Source organism: Dipodomys spectabilis, unplaced genomic scaffold, assembly GCF_019054845.1.
Source record: "Dipodomys spectabilis isolate Male_0828 unplaced genomic scaffold, ASM1905484v1 ptg000232l, whole genome shotgun sequence".
NCBI classification, from domain to species: Eukaryota; Metazoa; Chordata; class Mammalia; order Rodentia; family Heteromyidae; genus Dipodomys; species Dipodomys spectabilis.
The window spans coordinates 941,793-949,110 of NW_024870909.1; the positions used below are offsets into that span (position 1 = coordinate 941,793).

The following is a 7,318-nucleotide window of genomic DNA, read 5'->3' on the forward strand; positions in this document are numbered from 1 at the left end:
CTAAGCTAGGGTGATGGGCGTGAACAACTGATTCTCTGCTAGGTTCAGAACTGTAATGACATTTTCAGTACAAGTCAACTGCTTATCACAAAGAGCTTGGGGAGCATATTAACTCTTTCAGAACCCTGTAGCACACAAGGTTATAATGCTAGAGTCTCAGAGGCTGGGCATATGGATCTACTAAACTTGAACCTTGAGCTCTGACTTCAATTCTGGTATACATCAGCATTCATTTTCCAGAGAACGTTCTCTTAATTAGCAAATAGGAAAAATACTTTGATTAACCCTCACTTTTTCCCAGTTGTGTGTCTCGAACTCAAGCCTGGGCACTGTCCCTGAGCCCTTCAGCTCAAGGCAAACAGTACCAATTGAGCCACAGTGTCTTTTGGTGGTTCATTGGAGATAAGAGTCTAACAGGCTTTTCTACTTTTCCAGATGTGAGCCACCAGAATCTGGACTTTTATTTTTGAAAGTCCTGGGGCTTGATCTTATGGCCTGGGTACTGTCTCTGAGCTTCTTTTTCTCAAGAATAGAGATCTACCACTTGAGCCACTCCACAGCTTCTGAGTTTTTCTGAGTATGTGGTACTGAGGATTCAAACCATGGGATTCATGCATGCTGAGCAAGCTCCTTACCACTAAGTCACAATTCTAGCCCCACCCTTACAATTTTATTCCTCAACTTGCCTATCCTCAAGAAAAGGCCTCTGATTATAAATCATCTAACGAAATCCCTATAGGAAGGTGTCCAAAGATAAAGAAGACAAAACTCATCTGTGGGAGAGACTCTAAACATGTGAAGACTGTAACAAATGCTTCCATTTAATTATGTATCATGTTTCAAAACTTAATAAAGTATAAATGAAAATGAGTCAATGTCCTAAATTATTGTGAATCATTTTATAATAGATGTAAAACATGTACTAAATATTATGTGTACAGTAATACTAAATACAATAAACAATAAATAAATGAATCAAATAAAAAATAAAATACAAAATCAATAATAAAAATAATATGTAATAAACATACATATGTAAGTATATATCATATATTACACATGTATAGAAATATTTTTTTCCATTGCAGGGCATTCATTTGGGGCCTCAGAACTCTAGCCTGAATTTTTTTCCTCAAAGACAGTAAGCTTCCCCTTCACCCATGGTGCAAAAGAGTTACCTGGAGGGTGAGATCAAATCACAGCAATTACAGAAATACTGGCCCCAGTTCCATGACAGTGGCTTAAGTTTTTTAATGAAAGCAGTTATGTTCATTAAGTTCCATAAAGAGCATTTTTTAAAAAAGCACTGTAGAATTTTGTACAGCTTTTCAGACATCCTTACCTTACCTCCAAAGTGCTTCTCTGAGCACTACATTGTTTCTTTTTTTGTACATTTTTATTGCAAAAAATGTTGTACAGAGGGATCACAGTTACATGAGCAAGGTCATGAGTTCATTTCCTATTGAGCATTGTTGCCTCCTCTTTGTTTGTTTTCCCCCTACCATCCCTTCCCTCCCATCTCCACAACTACTCCCCCTGCAGAGCTCAGTGACTTTTTTTTTATTTTTGGCTGGCACGGGGTTTGAACTCAAGTAGTGGCAACTCTGCACCTACCCTCACATTGCTACAGATTTACCAAGACCCTGAGTTCAAATCCCAGGCTAAGGAAGGAAACTGGCAGAAATTCCAAACTAGAGAGGTTTATTTCTTTTTAATTTAGTTAAATAGTTAATTAATTGTTTTATTTATTCTTTATTTTGCCAGCCATGGGGCTTGAACTCAGGTTGTGGCAACTCTGACTCAGCTTCCATCACCCTAGGCTGTGGTGCAGTCTCTGGACCCATAGCCGATCCTGGGATCCTAGGCCCTGAGGGTTTGCAGGAAGAAATAAAGTAGGATACCACAAAAAGTGGCAAGCTTCAGAGGGCTGGGGTATTACGTCTTTTTCTTTGCACCGTGGGTCTGAATGACAAGGCTGCAAAGTGGACATGACCTGCCATTGCTCGTACATGCAAGGCAAACACTCTACCCCTGAGCCACCTTCTATTTTCTCATTCCTGGAAGAAGCTGCACATGAAGACAACAGTGATCCTCATTTTCAGTCTGTAAATTTGAATACGGAGGAACATCTTTCCTCGGCTCTCCATCAATTCCCAACTTTCCAGTTAGAATGACTTAGAATAATAAAAATGTAAAAAGAGAAAATAAATCATCATGAAAAAAAAGATGCAGAAAATTCACTGTATTTTTCCCACAAGTTCAAAAAATATGAAATATTGGGGAAATACATGGACACCTTATTCCCACTGGCACTGAAAGTCTCTAGTTAGGCAATTCTGATGAAGATGAGTAACAAAATGAAAAAGTGAGAAATCGTATCAATTGCAAGAAAAAAAAATGGAGTAGGATCAAGCAAATTTCTTCTTTGAGCTGCTGAAAATAATCGGCTTAGTAGAGTGTTCTGACTACCTTCCATAAAGGCCACTCATGTGAATACTAGGGATGACAATGAATATACCCCTCTTCATCGGGAAGCCTACAGTGGACACTTATACATTGTCTATGAGTTGGTGGCTCAAGCAGCAGATATTTATGCAAAAATTGTTAATGGCTGGACACCCCTGTGCAGTGCTGACTCGTGTAATAATACCAGTGTGGTGTCTTTCTTACTTCATCATGATGCAGATACCAATGCCCAAACTAAACGCCTCTTGACTCCCTTGCATCTTGCTCCTGGGAATATAGATAGCAAAAATACACTGGATCTCCTTCTGTTGAAACATTATATCAAACCAGGTCTGAAGAACAACTTGGAAGAAACTGCCTTTGATATTACCAAAAGGATAAGTATGCATCACTACCTCTTTGAAGTTGTGGAAGGCTGTACAAATTGTTCTATTAAATTGTAATGTTTCGGTTAAGTTTCTTTTCTTTTATCTTTTTTTTTTTGTTGAATTTTATTATTTTACTGTGAAAACACCATACAGAGGGGTTAAAATTACATGGGCAAGGTAATGAGTACATTTCTTACCAAGCATTGTTGGCTCCTCCTTTACTTCCCCTTCCCATAACTTCTCATCTCCCCCCTACTCCCCTCCCCCCTCACTAACCCTCCCCCTGGCCAAAGTTGTAAAGTTCGTTTTTCTACATGACATCTTGTATATCTCATTGTTGCAATGGGTCAACCTGTATCCCTATTTAAACAATTTGATTTTTTCCTTCCCCTCCACAAATCATACCAACACCAAATACAATTAAAGCAGGGGTTATACGGTGGTAGAGGGACATACAAAGCAACAAAGAAATCATCTTATAAATATGTTAGAAACAATTGCAAGAAAGAAAAAAAAAAACATTTGAATCCTTATCTTGGGGTTCATTTCACCTAACATCAACTTATCTGATCATTTCTGCTTGTCTAAGACATATACTAATTATTGCAAATAAGGGAAATCATAGGATATATGTTTCTTTGGGCCTGGCTTACTTCACTTAATATATTGTTTTCCAAGTCTTTCCATTTCCTAACAAATGGGGCAATGTCATTCTTTCTGAGGGAGGCATAAAATTCCATTCCATAGGATTCTATTTTCTTAATCCATTCATCTACTTAGGGGCATCAAACAAGACCATACTAAAGCTATCAGAACAACTATGTTCATTGCAGCATTATTTAGCATAGTTAAGATATCAGTTACGTTTCTTAAACATCAAAATGCCAGTCCATTCTTTGTGTCCATACAAAATATTTTCACAATCCAAATAACAGCAATATCTTAATGTAAAAATTCCGTGGAATTTTTCCAAGTGAATTGCCTGGCTTTGATGTCAAAATGTATTTGAGTTGTTTGTGTACATCTGTAATGATTTCTGCACAGTTTAAGATTTTTTAATCAGAAATAATTTGATCTTATCTGTTGAAATGAGTGGTACAGAAACTAAAGATATTTCTGGTTCTTTTCTGAAAAAAGTATATTTTAAAATATTCTATATTCTGTGTTTGCATAATATCCATAATCTATTTCATTCTTTCCTAGATATACTTTGAATTCAACATTGTTTTATAATATATATATTTATTAATAAATGTGTCCTTTCAGATTGCATTCCATATAGAAAATTTAAGATTACTTTTTTCTAGGTTCTTGTTTTTGTTTTTGTATTTTGGTCCAGTCGTGGGCCTGAACTCTGGGCCTGGATGCTGTCCCTCAGCTCTTCAGCTCAAGGCTAGCACTCTACCACTTGAGCCACAGCGCCACTTCTGGCTTTTTTTTGCTTATGTTGTGCTGAGGAATCGAACACAGGGCCTCAAGCATGCAAGGCAAGCTCTCTACCACTGAGCCACCTTCCCAGTCCCATTTTCTAGGTTCTTATAGTAGTATGTTTCTTTGGGATAAAATGACAATGTTAACTAATTTCAAAAGTTTTGTAAAGGTTATTCTATATAAAGGCCTTTCTAAGGTGAAGATTTAATACGCTGATGTCAAACTAATGCTTAATTCTAACACTTGCATATATTGTTACGCTTGTAATTTTGCAATCAACTTCTTAATAACTGTTTTTCATTTCTGCAACTGAAGAACGAAAAATATGGAATACTTCACATATTTCCATATTATCCTTGTGCAAGTGTCATGTTAATCTCTGTATTGTTGTAATTTGGGTATACGTACTACTGAAGCAGGTAGTATCCTCTAAATTTAAGTAATTAATGATGCAATCTTTATACAGGCTTATATCCTTGGGTGCCTATTTGTAGCAAGGAAACCTTATTGTTCCTAACAATACTATTGATCTTATTTCCCTAAAATAATGTGTATAGTGGAAAAAAATTATATTGTTCAGTCAATTGCTCACATTTGTGTTTTTTTTGTCAATGACAATTTTAAGGCTTTTTCATTTTAGATTTGATCATACTTTGAAGCACTTATAGCTAGGTCCTAAGGTGATGGCTTTTTCAAGTACTTATTTATGTAACTGAGTTAGCTTTGTGGAGCTAATAGTTTCAAAGTAAGCCTTGCTTAAGAGCTACTTCTAAACTTCTCCAGCTTAAATTTTCCCAAATGAGGTCTTACTGGCACAAATGTCTACCTGACCCTTTATCCTTCTTCCATGTAGGAACAGACAAACCAGAATATCCTACCCTGACAGCATAGATTGTCTTACTGGAACAAAACTAATCTTAGTTACAAGGGATCATAGAGAGATGAACAGTTCGGACAGAACTGTTCAGACTAGAAGGTATTTTATCAAAATTTAAGTGTTTATTATACCTACCATTTCAAAAGTAGGTTAACGCCAAGGTGAAAAAATTCTTCATATGCATGATTTCCTGATGCCTGGCCTGTCTACCTTCCAACCAGGCAGGAACTTACACTACTGACTTTCTATCACCAAATATTTCCATAGCTCCAGGAGAAGTCCATGTTTCTCCTCATTATTAGGCCTTAAATTGGTAATGTTTTAATCACAGTGTTTCCTCTTGCCTCTACAAATGCTAAAGCTTTAGGTCTAACTCTACCTAACACTGAGGTACAGATAATGCAATAATACTTTAAAACAGAGTTGTCTTTGATACCCTAACCACAACAGAACAATGCAAAACATGTGCCCTTTTTATTATATTATATATAGTTAGATATTTTATATTTATATGTGCTGATTTCATATTTCACACAGTGAACCTTAGTAAAATAAATTGATAATTTGACAAATAAATTGATATTTATTTATTCCAATAAAGAGAATTGGAATATAAATAATTAGGTTTAGAATACATACTAGAATATAAAAAGTATCAATGTAATGTCTTCACTATAAACTTGTGATACCTTCTAAGTGTTCTTGTTCTTCTGAATTCACATGGTAAAAAAAAATGTTGTTTTCCTCTAAACTATAAAGGATTTTACTCTGCTGCTCTGTTTATTGTTTTAACTCGCTGGTTCCAAACTGTTTTTCTCCATATTTCTGAAGCATACCTATTGATTATACGCAAATTTTTCTGATATCATGTATGCAAGATATTTTTCTTCTGCAAAATGTATGGGTTCTAGGATCCCATGTCCCAGTTACCCACATCATCAGATAACAGGGTCAAGACTTCTCTACTAGGCCCAGGCAACCTGCCAATAGAAAGTAATTGAAGATCCATGTCAATTTTTCATTTCCTATAATATTTCAGGGCCTCAATTCCTTGAGAAACAGGAATTAGCAGTAAGCAATAGTGAAATGCAAGTCAACTTAAAATGAAGGATAAGATCACAAAATCTAAGAGAAAGTACTGCAATTCAAACTTTCAATTTACAGATGACCAGCCCATATGAGTGAACAAGATCACAAAGTGTCACAAGATTATTTTTAATACCCCTCCCCTAATGATTAATGAACAATTTCAGTCCAGCATAAGTGGGCCAGAAAAATAGCTCCTGGAACGATAGATCCACAATTGGTCTATAAAGGCCAGGAAAACTTGACTTAGAGGTCAAATGTAATTCACAAAAAAACCATTAATTGAGAAGATCCTTATTGCTTAATAACACTGTGAGATGTACAAGTTGCCATGTCAAAAACAAACTTTACAACTTTGGTCCGGGGGGGTGGTGGTGGGGAGGATCAGGTCGGGGGAGCAGGGGGAGGATGCGAAGGGATGGGAAGGGGAAACAAAGGAGGAGGCTACAATGCTTGATAAGAAATGCACTCATTATCTTGCCCATGTAATTGTAACCCCTGTGTACAGTATTTTCGCAATAAAAAAAATACACAGGTACTTCAGTAAAACTTGGTTCTGTGGTATAAAAATATTGTCATTCTCAAAATATTTAATCTCCTGAAAGTGTATTCTTTTTCAAATAAACTTTGAAACATCAAATTCGCAAACCAGGTGCTAGTGGCTCATGCATGTAATCCTAAATACTCAGGAGGCTGAGATCTGAGGATCACGGTTCAAAGCCAGCCCGGGCAGGAAAGTCGGTTAGACTCTTATCTCCAATAAACCACTCAAATATCAGAAGTGGCACTGTGGCTCAAGTGGTAGAGTGCTCCCCTTGAGCTGAACAGCACAGGGACTGTGCCCAAGCCCAGAGTTCAAGCCCCACGACCTACCAAAAAAAATCACATTCACCAAAATAACATTTGACAAATAGATGATACTTAGTGGCAATAGAGTTACAATAGAGTTACAATAGAGTTGATTTACTTACCCAGCACTAATGCCAATCAGGTTCAACCATTCATTAAACTGTAGAAATAGTACCACCCACCGATTGTGTTATTCATTAGGCGTCTTTCAAAATTTGTTAAATATCTCAGCCTCCCATAT

The 7,318-nt window shown here is 36.5% G+C and overlaps 1 non-coding gene across 1 annotated transcript; it reads right to left on the reverse strand.

The window, feature by feature from the left end:
- Positions 1–4,584: 4,584 nt before the first annotated feature.
- On the reverse strand, positions 4,585–4,691 carry LOC122123935. The gene has a single exon (XR_006150466.1). It is a non-coding gene; the product is annotated as a U6 spliceosomal RNA (small nuclear RNA).
- Positions 4,692–7,318: the final 2,627 nt, after the last annotated feature.